The 9589-nt window shown below is 37.1% G+C and overlaps 2 long non-coding RNA genes across 2 annotated transcripts in view; one reads left to right on the forward strand and one right to left on the reverse strand.

The window, feature by feature from the left end:
* The window catches only part of LOC107837061 (uncharacterized), a 9243-nt gene extending 4577 nt beyond the window's left edge, over positions 1–4666 (reverse strand). The window contains exons 1-2 of the long non-coding RNA XR_001663037.1: positions 4567–4666; positions 2892–2895 (exon numbers count right to left, since the gene is read on the reverse strand). This is a non-coding gene — a long non-coding RNA (uncharacterized LOC107837061). The remainder of the gene's footprint in view (positions 1–2891; positions 2896–4566) is intronic.
* A 645-nt stretch (positions 4667–5311) lies between these two features.
* LOC107837062 (uncharacterized) lies at positions 5312–8978 on the forward strand. Its single transcript, XR_001663038.1, has 2 exons — positions 5312–5619; positions 7965–8978. It is a non-coding gene; the product is annotated as an uncharacterized LOC107837062 (long non-coding RNA).
* The last annotated feature ends 611 nt before the right edge of the window (positions 8979–9589 follow it).

Genomic DNA, 9589 nt, shown 5'->3' on the forward strand with positions numbered 1-9589 from the left:
TGGCCATACATACGTTGCGCATTAATGTCGTTTGTGGCCCAGATGGCTCGTAATGGGAGCAGTAATTTTATGGAAATCACCAGCATGTGTGGTAAATAAATCAATCATCCAAGAAGCCTTATCTATCACTGCACATTTTAGCAGTCAGCTCCATGTAGGTTAATTAAAGCACAATGGCCGAGGAGAGGACCTGGCACCCATCCTGCTTCTGTTTAAGCCTTCTCAAGGCCTGCTGAGCTGAAGCTCTCTATAGCCAGATGAAACTTGCCCATCTATCCTCCCCCATCCCTTCACTCAGTGCATAAATCATCTATAAGGGCCTCAGCGTCGACCCCAAATTCCACGAACAATGATATTTGTTCACAAACAACGCGCATGGCTGCTTGTCAGACTTCAAAGTGCAGGCTGTGTTTTTCTGGGCTTTATGTGCGGACTTTATAATGTAACAAAGACTTTTCTTAAAGTCAATTCATCTGGTTTTGGAACAAATCCATTAAGTTTTAAGATGAGTTTTTGGTAATGTGTGCCACTGCTAATTAGCGGTTTTGTTTAGTGTGAGCTCTGAGATAAGTACACATTTCTGTGAAGCGCAGTGATGGAAATGTAATATATTTTATTAATTGCAATACTCAAAATATTTGAAAGTTCTAATTGCCTAACGTTAATGAAGTATTTAAGAAAAACAAGCAAGAAAAGGTAAAAAAATAAAGTCACAAGATCTTTTGTGTTTTTTTTCTAATAAACATCTGAGCTAAAATGCATAGATCTCTTCAATGATGTGGCTAATCAACGCTAACTTGTTTTATTTCATATTTCTAGCCATAAAACTAGAACATTTTGTTCTTCTGTGACACATTTAAATGTGATGTGATTTTCAAGCCCTAATATGTCCTAAAATAATCTAAAAGTCAAGCAGATTAAAAGTACAACGCTGTTAGACGGTTCCACTAAAACAAACCAAGTTGGGGTTTTATTTTAATCAAGTTTCTTTTTATTTCAATAACAATTCAGTTCAAAGTGCTTTACAAATGACATATTTAAAAATATTTTACAAACATTTACTCAGTTAACTGTTTTGACTCGGTTCTGAAATGTCGTTAGCAAAGCTAAGGTTATCAGTTTTGCTAATCAGAGCTAAGCTAACACTAACAAAGCGCCAACCCATTGTGACAAAATGCAGCATCTCTCTGAGAATTTATGGCACTAGTGTTCAGATTAATTTAATTATAATTGAGCACGTTTAAAGTGACTCAGTTTTATTTTTGGCTTTTATCAAACGTGAGAGTTGTTTTTGCTCAAACATTAGAAAACATTCAGTGCTCTTTCATACCCTTTTTCTTTTTCTGAAAGCTCCATAAGACCCATTTTATACTACAAGCAACATCATGTTACACTTTAAGTATTTTTTTTGTTTACAAACTCTTAAAACTAATTCTTAGTATTCTCAGAATTCAGCCTGGCAATTTTCTAGTTTTGGAAGCCAGAGCTAAATCAACATTAGCCATGCTTAAGTGCAATGTTTAAACAAATTCAACTTTCCTTGAGAAATTCAAAGTCACAGTTTCAGTTAAAAGTGACAAACATAAAATTTTGTCACTTTTAACTGAAACTGTGACTTTTCTTTCTCTCAAATTCATGAGCTAAAGAATAGATTTGATCAGGTGTTTGCAGTAGAACGTCAGCAAATTTCCTGTTTGCAACTCTGGAGGACATGCAGAAAACTTTTTTTTTTTTTAACGGTATAAGCACCTGTCCTGTTGCAAACAGAAACAATGAAATCAAATTAACAGGTTTTGTCACTCAAAAGGATAATCTGGATAAGCAAACAGAGGAATTATTAAGATGAAGATGATCTGATTCAGCAAGGGAGGAACAAGAGGCTTTATGTGATTGATTACAACACCATATCATCATATCAGGTTATTCTCTATAAATATGTTTACTACCATATTTCCTAAAGGAAGAGATGTTTGTTCATTTATACATGAACAAAGATTTTCTTGGATTAGATATGGAGCCTAAGAATACATTTAAAATGTGAATTGGCTATCTACTTTCATAACATACACTGTTTAAAATAATCTTTTACCCAAGCACATTGACATAAACTGTCAATTTGATTCTTTAGGGTGGCTGAGAACATGTTGAGTTCAGGTTTGGTGTACTGTATTTCACAAATTAGTAGGTTACCAAAATGACAGCTAATGGCTTGTAGTGTTTACCAACAAAATAAATGTTAAATAAATATTCTTACCTGGCTGGTAGTTTCCTTTGTGTAGGCCACTCAGATTTTTCACTATGTGAGATCAAGTAGTTCTCCATATTCAGGTCAGAAATGTTCAGCAACCTAAGCAAACATAATTCAGATGACATATTTAGCATGTGGTATGAGTCTAGTTAATCAATTAGATCTCTAGTATTATTTGAAAACTGCCCTATCCTCACAAAGTATCAAGGTAACCTCTAGTTTTAAACATCAAATGTATCTAAGAATAATCAAGTCAACTGTAAAATTCTGCAAGCAAAGCTCAAACCCACTGTAACAAAAATAGCAATTTTGGAGGATTTAAGAAACGAAAGTCAACTACTGTTGATTTTTGTTTTTAATTTTCAACAACAGTTTGGACTCGTTAGCCAAAGCTTTTGTTGTACAGGAACTGCTGCTCTAAAATTAAATGTTACTTTTCTTTTTAAAAGTCTTTCATAGTCTAACAATACACGACAGTTAACATCTCAATGGTTACACCCATCTTTATTTAACGTTATTTAAGAATTCAAAGTCAACGTTAGCTATAGGGCAAGTATTCCATAGACATGAATACTAGACGCCTCACTGAGCGCTGAGTCCTACGTTACGTCGCCGCCATCTTGTATGTGGCAACAGGGCGAACGGAGCTCCTTAAGTCCTGTGCTGTGTGTTTAAAACGTCTTACAAAACAAACTGGATTCATTGCCATTACCTTTCACAGGTAAGGATGAAAGATCAGAATTACTTTGCAGCCAGAAATTCGCTTCTAAACAACCGAGAAATATTTTCTATGTAGCTTAATTGGCCCGAAGTAACCGCTGATTGTTAGCATAGCAGCTAACGTTTTCACACTGTTATCTAATGAGAGACAGTTGATGAGAAACCGCTGTTAGAGGAGAAGTTCATTAAAAACCAGAGGATTTAGTGAGGAAAGATCAGTCAGGATCAGAGCTGGAGCTGCTGTTATTCAGTCTCTGTTTCCCAGCTCAGCTTCTCCATGTCGGTATTTAGCTATAAAGATGCTACGAGTCAGAGCCAAACATGCTGAAAATGTCTTTCTGAATGTGAAGGAAACATATATGTATTTTATATTAACTTTTGGATAATTTCTCTTTTATCCTTGGCTTTAGCCTGTGAACCAGGACGTCTCAGAAGTCATTGAGTTCTCCCAGTGTGACCAGCAGACTGAAGCCCTGTGGCCAGTGTTCCCACTATAATAAATAAATGTTTTATTTTTTCACTTTTTGTGTATTTTAATATATCTCAATCTGAATATTAGTGTATTAATACAGCTTATGTAATGAAATAAAAATAATTTACTCTATTAGAATTATTGTCACTGTGCTGTCAATAGCAGAGTTGATGTATACTGTAATAAATATTTTTTCTCTGGAAAAAAAAGTAAGAAAAATATGTAGTTTATTGTTTGACAATCACTAATTTATAAATCATAAGTCATTTCTCAATAATGTATAAAAATAAATACAGGAAAATTGTTAAATGTACATTAAATTTTGGAATTATGTAAATATGTTCTTTAATTAAACACTGTAAAAGTGTCTGTTCATCAATGTCAATATAAAAATTAGCAGAATAATTTCTATCAAATAAAACATTGTGCTCTTTATTCAGAAATGCCCCAAAACAATTAAATAATCACATCAAAAGTTAGATTTTAGTCATTTCTTTGATTGCCAATATATATTAATATATATTAATGTGTGTGAGAAAGTGTGTCAATGGCAGGTATTAATTTAAAATACTACGTAGAACGGCACTTTATAAAGTTCGGTCCATTTACCTGTATTAGCTTACTGGCACATATTCCACATTCAATTCATTCAAGGCGGACGCTGTTACGTATCGCAGCAACGGGCCGACCCGCCCCATGAGGGGTCTACGTATTTATGTCTATGAAGTATTCAGACCCTTTGCAACTACGTTACTTAATCATTCAAAGCGCAATGATGGACATTGGAAATGAGGGTCTGAAGTTGTTTTCCCTAGTTGTTTTTGTCAGTTTATTCACAGTTTCTTCTTGTTCGAGTTAAGCTAATTTGTTTCTGAGCGTAACACACGTGGTTGGGGTTCATAGACGGCGGTGTTTACTAGCTATGGGATAGCGATAGTTTCTAAGCTAGCTAGTTTCCGACCCGTACTTCCTGCGGTCCTCCTGATGTGTTGATCAATTTACCGACTTTGCCACCACATGATTTATGTCACTGTCATGAACAGCGTCTCCCCTTACACCGGAGCGGCATTAAAAGCGTACAGAAGACGAGACGCCAACCAGTTTTTTTTCGTTTTTTTCCCCGTACATGCTAGGTAGGGCTGTAGTGATACAGTAATCTTACGATATGATACGATACACGATATTCTGTCCACGATATGATATATATTGCAATATTCATCAAACGATACAATTCAGTACACTTTTGCGATTTTCTGAAAGATTTTAGAGGGACAGAGTGATTTTGGTGATATTTTGTGACTGTTATAGAGTTGGATTGAATTACTGAACTGAAAACTGATTAAAACACCAACCTGGCTCTGGTTGGACATGGACACAGACTTAAAGTCGACAGCTGGACAAAAAGAATCAAAGAAGTGGTGAGAAAACATGTTTCTTTTAATTGAAACAGTACAAACTGTAGCTTACATGGATTTATAAAGTAAATAAAGTGCACCAAGCACCCTGCTCTGAATAGTTTGATACCTTTTTTAACCTTGACACTTAACATCTGAAGGAATCACTCTAAGCCTGATGACCTAATCACTCTCCCGGCGAAGCAAGCAGTGAGTGAGCAAGATGACAGTTGGATGTTACGATACTTGCGGATGAATATCGATTTTTTTCCTAGGAAAGAAAATATCGATATATATTGCGATATCGATATTATCCTACAGCCCTAATGCTAGGTTACATAATGGCGGGGCTTTGTTTCCATGGTTACTACTAATGGTTAGACGTGCGTAACTTCTACATAATGCAATATTTGACATCTTTGTAATCACCTTACTTATAAAGCATATGAACATTAATCTTCTCACCTTGTAAAAAGCGCGGTCACACCGAGGGCTGCCAGTCATTATGAATGACGGCTGCTTTCCATCTTTCCTCGTTAAAAGTTATGCAATACAATGACAAGTTTTGTTTTCAGCCGACCGCGCAGCACCCTGTGACCATTTTTAAAAGTGAAATCACCTTAATAAAAGCGATATTAGGCCACCACATGTGCTTTTTTTGACAGGCGTTACAGTTATTTTTGACGTCCATCATGGCGGACCGGGCGGAGTTTCGAAGAGAGTGATGTCACGTGCAAAGCCCGCCATGGCTTTTTTATGTGGCCCTCTAGATTTTAGACTAAACAGTAAGTGTGCTTAAATATTATGTTATCAATTTAGTCAATGTAGTTTCTATCTGTTTACTGTCAAATTATATCAATCAGTCCCTTCAGTTCCTTGAGAATTATTGTGGAAATCCATGCAAAAAATCAATAAATCCTCGCACTTTTTTGCGCTAATGTAATTGGGAGTTAATTGCAGATTTTTCTCAGAAATTGTCAAAAACTTTCTTACTTGTACTAAATAGCTACCACAGCCTAAATTGATGTCAGATTATAGTCCAAGACCTATACAGCGAGTAATAAAAAGTTGCATTTACCTCCACAAGTGCAAATATCACAAATATTTCCAAATTAGTACCACAAACACTTAGATTTTTATTGCAAAAAATCACAAAAGGAATCACATGGTCCTGAAGGGACCGAAAAGACGTTCAATAATATTTAATTTTAGCAATTGATTAATATATTAACAGTTTGTGAACAGGTTTTATCAATACATTGTGCCACAACTGGCCCTTTAAGAGCATTCATGATCCTGATTTGGCCCAAAACGAAAATGAGTTTGACACTCCTCATCTATAGGAACACAGTTTGCAAAAGGAGTTATGTAGCCACTTCATATTTAGAGCAAATACATTTACTTTGGTTATCTAAACATTAGCAGAAACTATATTACTGCAGGGTTGTTGTTTTTTTTCTCAGTAATCTTCTATAGGCTAACACAATCTTCCAGAGTTGGTTTGTACTAGAAAGCAATTAAAAAGAGCTTTCAGTTGGACATTAGCATCATCCCAATCTCATCTCCTAAGTTGGCAGGCTCGGAGTGAAGGCACCCGGCCGATACGACTTCTCGTGGCCCTCGGCTGTCACTGATAACAACTGTATCTCATTATCCCCTGTGTGTCGGGGCCACGGAGGTAGTGGCAACCGTAAACACCATCCTCCTATCCCACCACAAAGGCCTGTACGCCGACAAAAGGCGCTCACTGAGCCTTGAACCCAAGCCAATTTCTCTGTTCTTGTTGCCATGCACAGCAGATGTCTGAGAGAGTCTATGGAAGGTTACTAGGTTCTTTTAAACCTAGTAAACATGGAGCTGGTGTCTTAAGGCATCTATAATCTGAAGCAAGTAGAGGCATTTTGGTTTTTTGCCGTTTGTTTTGTAAAAACGTTTTCAAGCAGGAATCACAGAAGCCAGTAAAAAGACAACAGAAATGTGCAGGAAGATTTGTGGAGTTTGCTCTGTAAGGCATTCAACTTAAACTGGACAAATTTTAGTTTAAGTGAAAATATAGAGTGAATACAATGTAATGTGATTAAAATAGAAAATTTATTTTTAATTATTCTCTCAGTAGGTTTGATGAATAATTTCTTTTTTTTTTTTGTTTGTTTTTACAATTATTTAAATAGAAAATGAAATTCCCCTGCTTGATGTGATGAAACAAGATGGTGGAACTGCAATATTTTTCTTGTTTTAATTTATTTGTTCATAATATTCTCTAGAATGATTGTGGCAACAAGATTTTTAGTTACAGTCTATATTTTTCTTTCCATTATACTATTCTTTCCCCCAATTTTTTTATTCTTCCTCCTCCTACTTATTGTAATTAAGCATTCTTACTTGATTAATTTAGATATTTTTCTGTCTTTTTAATTATTTAAACTATCCAACAGAACCACACTTGCAATTAGTAGCAAAAGCAACCTTAATAAATCCTTTTTTTTACCAGAATTTTTTTTTGTTTATTATTATAGAGCTTGCAAACCTCTAGAGTTTAGTTACACATATTTTAATTAGGCTTTAATTTACCTTATCTGCACAAAGGTGACTCACGCAAACAATCACCAAAGGAAATTCATGTTACGGACAGTTGCAATCAACAACTTGTGTCATAATTATTATTTTTTTAAAAGTAAAAGAAATAAATCATTACCAAGTGCAGTACCTTTGCTTTTATTAGAAAATCATATAGATTAAATGTTAATCATAGCTAGCTTCATACCAGTGTGTTTCTGCCAACATGCCAGATGGACCATTAATGAGAATAGCACGAGGATCTTAGTCTATACACGGATATGGAGATGCAACAACAAGCATAACACCACACTTGGCTTCCAAAAACTGTTATTTATTTAGACAAAAATAGTAAGAGATGATCATTGCACACATGCACATGTTTTTTTTTTTTCCTTCTTTCCCGAAGTCAAAGAGTATGTGCTAAAAATGTGTGCTATCTCTGCAATGTTGGATGAAAGCCTGTTTTCGGATGTTTTCACAGAGTGGGCTGCCACGAGAGACTTGGAGAAATTGGAGGCAACACCTGTCACACACACTCAGCATCAGATATTAAGATCCGTCTCTTTTGCAGGTCTGCGAGGAAGAATAATTGCTCTTGTTTAAAAACCTGCCTATTAGCGCTAACCAGGTTATACGCCGGACATCTGTCTGAGAGTCGACAGGCGTAATTGACTTCCATCATATCCCGGTCGTCTGAACGGAAAAGCGGGTCGGGACGGCGAGCGTTGCGTCGGTTTGCTTTGGCTTCATCACGTGGAATTGTGCGAGATGAAAACGGCACACATATGCCCGAGCGTGGAGCTCAGTGGCATGTTATTGGCACGGTGTTTTCATCAGGTCTGATAACATATGTTTGGAACTCAGGAGGCTCTGGGCAGGGGGGAATAGCGCTGTGTTTGAAGTCAAACCGTCGCATTAAGCAGAGAGAAGCGGCACAGTTGTGTGGAGATGCTCTCTTGTTCAAAGGGATGGGAAAGGAACAGCTCCGGGGAGCGTCCAACATCAAGAGCTGACCCCGGCACCGTTTCCTCGCTACCTTCTGCCTCGCATCCCACAGCCGTATGCTGCGATTCCCAAAGACCGGCAAGCCCGTGCCATCTGGCCTCACATCGGATTCCCCGGACACATATTGGGAATCCAAAGTATGCCACCTCCCTGCCTTTCCCTTCCCTCTGTGCTCTCTCCCTCTGGGTCGTCTCTGCACCTCCACTTCATCCCTGCTTGAGTGCTGGCTCGAGTGGAAGGGGTCGGCTCTCCAAGCAATCCCAGTTGCCCTTTTCCTCTATAATCCTCTCGTGATGGGATCCAGGAGGAGCCCTTTAAATTCGGAGGGAAACGGTCAATACTTTTAGAGATGAAGGAAAATCCCCAGAGAGTTATCCACCAAGGCCTTAAAGTTGATTTTGGCTTAACCGCCGCTCATTAAACAGCATTCACTTCTCATTTTCATTAAAAAGTCAAGATGTAGCATCACAATGTAGCACGAACTTTGTAAAGACTTTTTTGCTCTGCTGCCCACTTCCAATTGGCTGCTTAATTTTATCCTGTAAGCTACATAAATCAATACTTTAGCCAAAGTAAAGCATTAATCTAGTCTCCAAATAATCATTCTTCCTGATAGTGTAAACCTTGGGTGCCCAAGGTGCGGCTCCGGTCCCATTTGAGGCTCTATGACAGATTTTGGGTGGCCTAAATGGAGCAAATCTGTCCTGCAACCTGAGGTGGTTGGTGCAGGTGGAAACGTTTTCAACGCATTTTACAGATAAAGAAAACATTAGGTACATTTATTAAAGTTTTTCATTCATCTTAATTTTGGAGTAACTAGGTCAATATTGGTGGCTCCAATTCCCTCCCAAGGCAAATCTTACTTCTCAGAAGAAAACAATCAACCCCCAAAATTTAGAAACTGTGGGCCTTTTTTATGTTTTGTATCTATAATGATTCAGACATCCGTTTTCTGCAAAAATCCAACTATTTTGCTCATGTTAATAACGGCTAAAATAAAAAGTTTGTTTTGAAAATATTATTTAAGAAGGTAAAATTTCTTTGGAAACTCTGATTGGTTAGCTTTAGACTCCCTTCACCTCATGGCATCTTATAAACCATACATGGCATAAAACATGGCTGACAGGCTCCCATCGCAGCTCCATTTTGTGTGAAATTTTGTTTTCTGTTTGATCCGAACATCAGGAAGAA

The sequence above is a fragment of the Poecilia formosa genome, unplaced genomic scaffold, assembly GCF_000485575.1.
Source record: "Poecilia formosa unplaced genomic scaffold, Poecilia_formosa-5.1.2 Scaffold111, whole genome shotgun sequence".
In the NCBI taxonomy this organism is placed as follows: Eukaryota; Metazoa; Chordata; class Actinopteri; order Cyprinodontiformes; family Poeciliidae; genus Poecilia; species Poecilia formosa.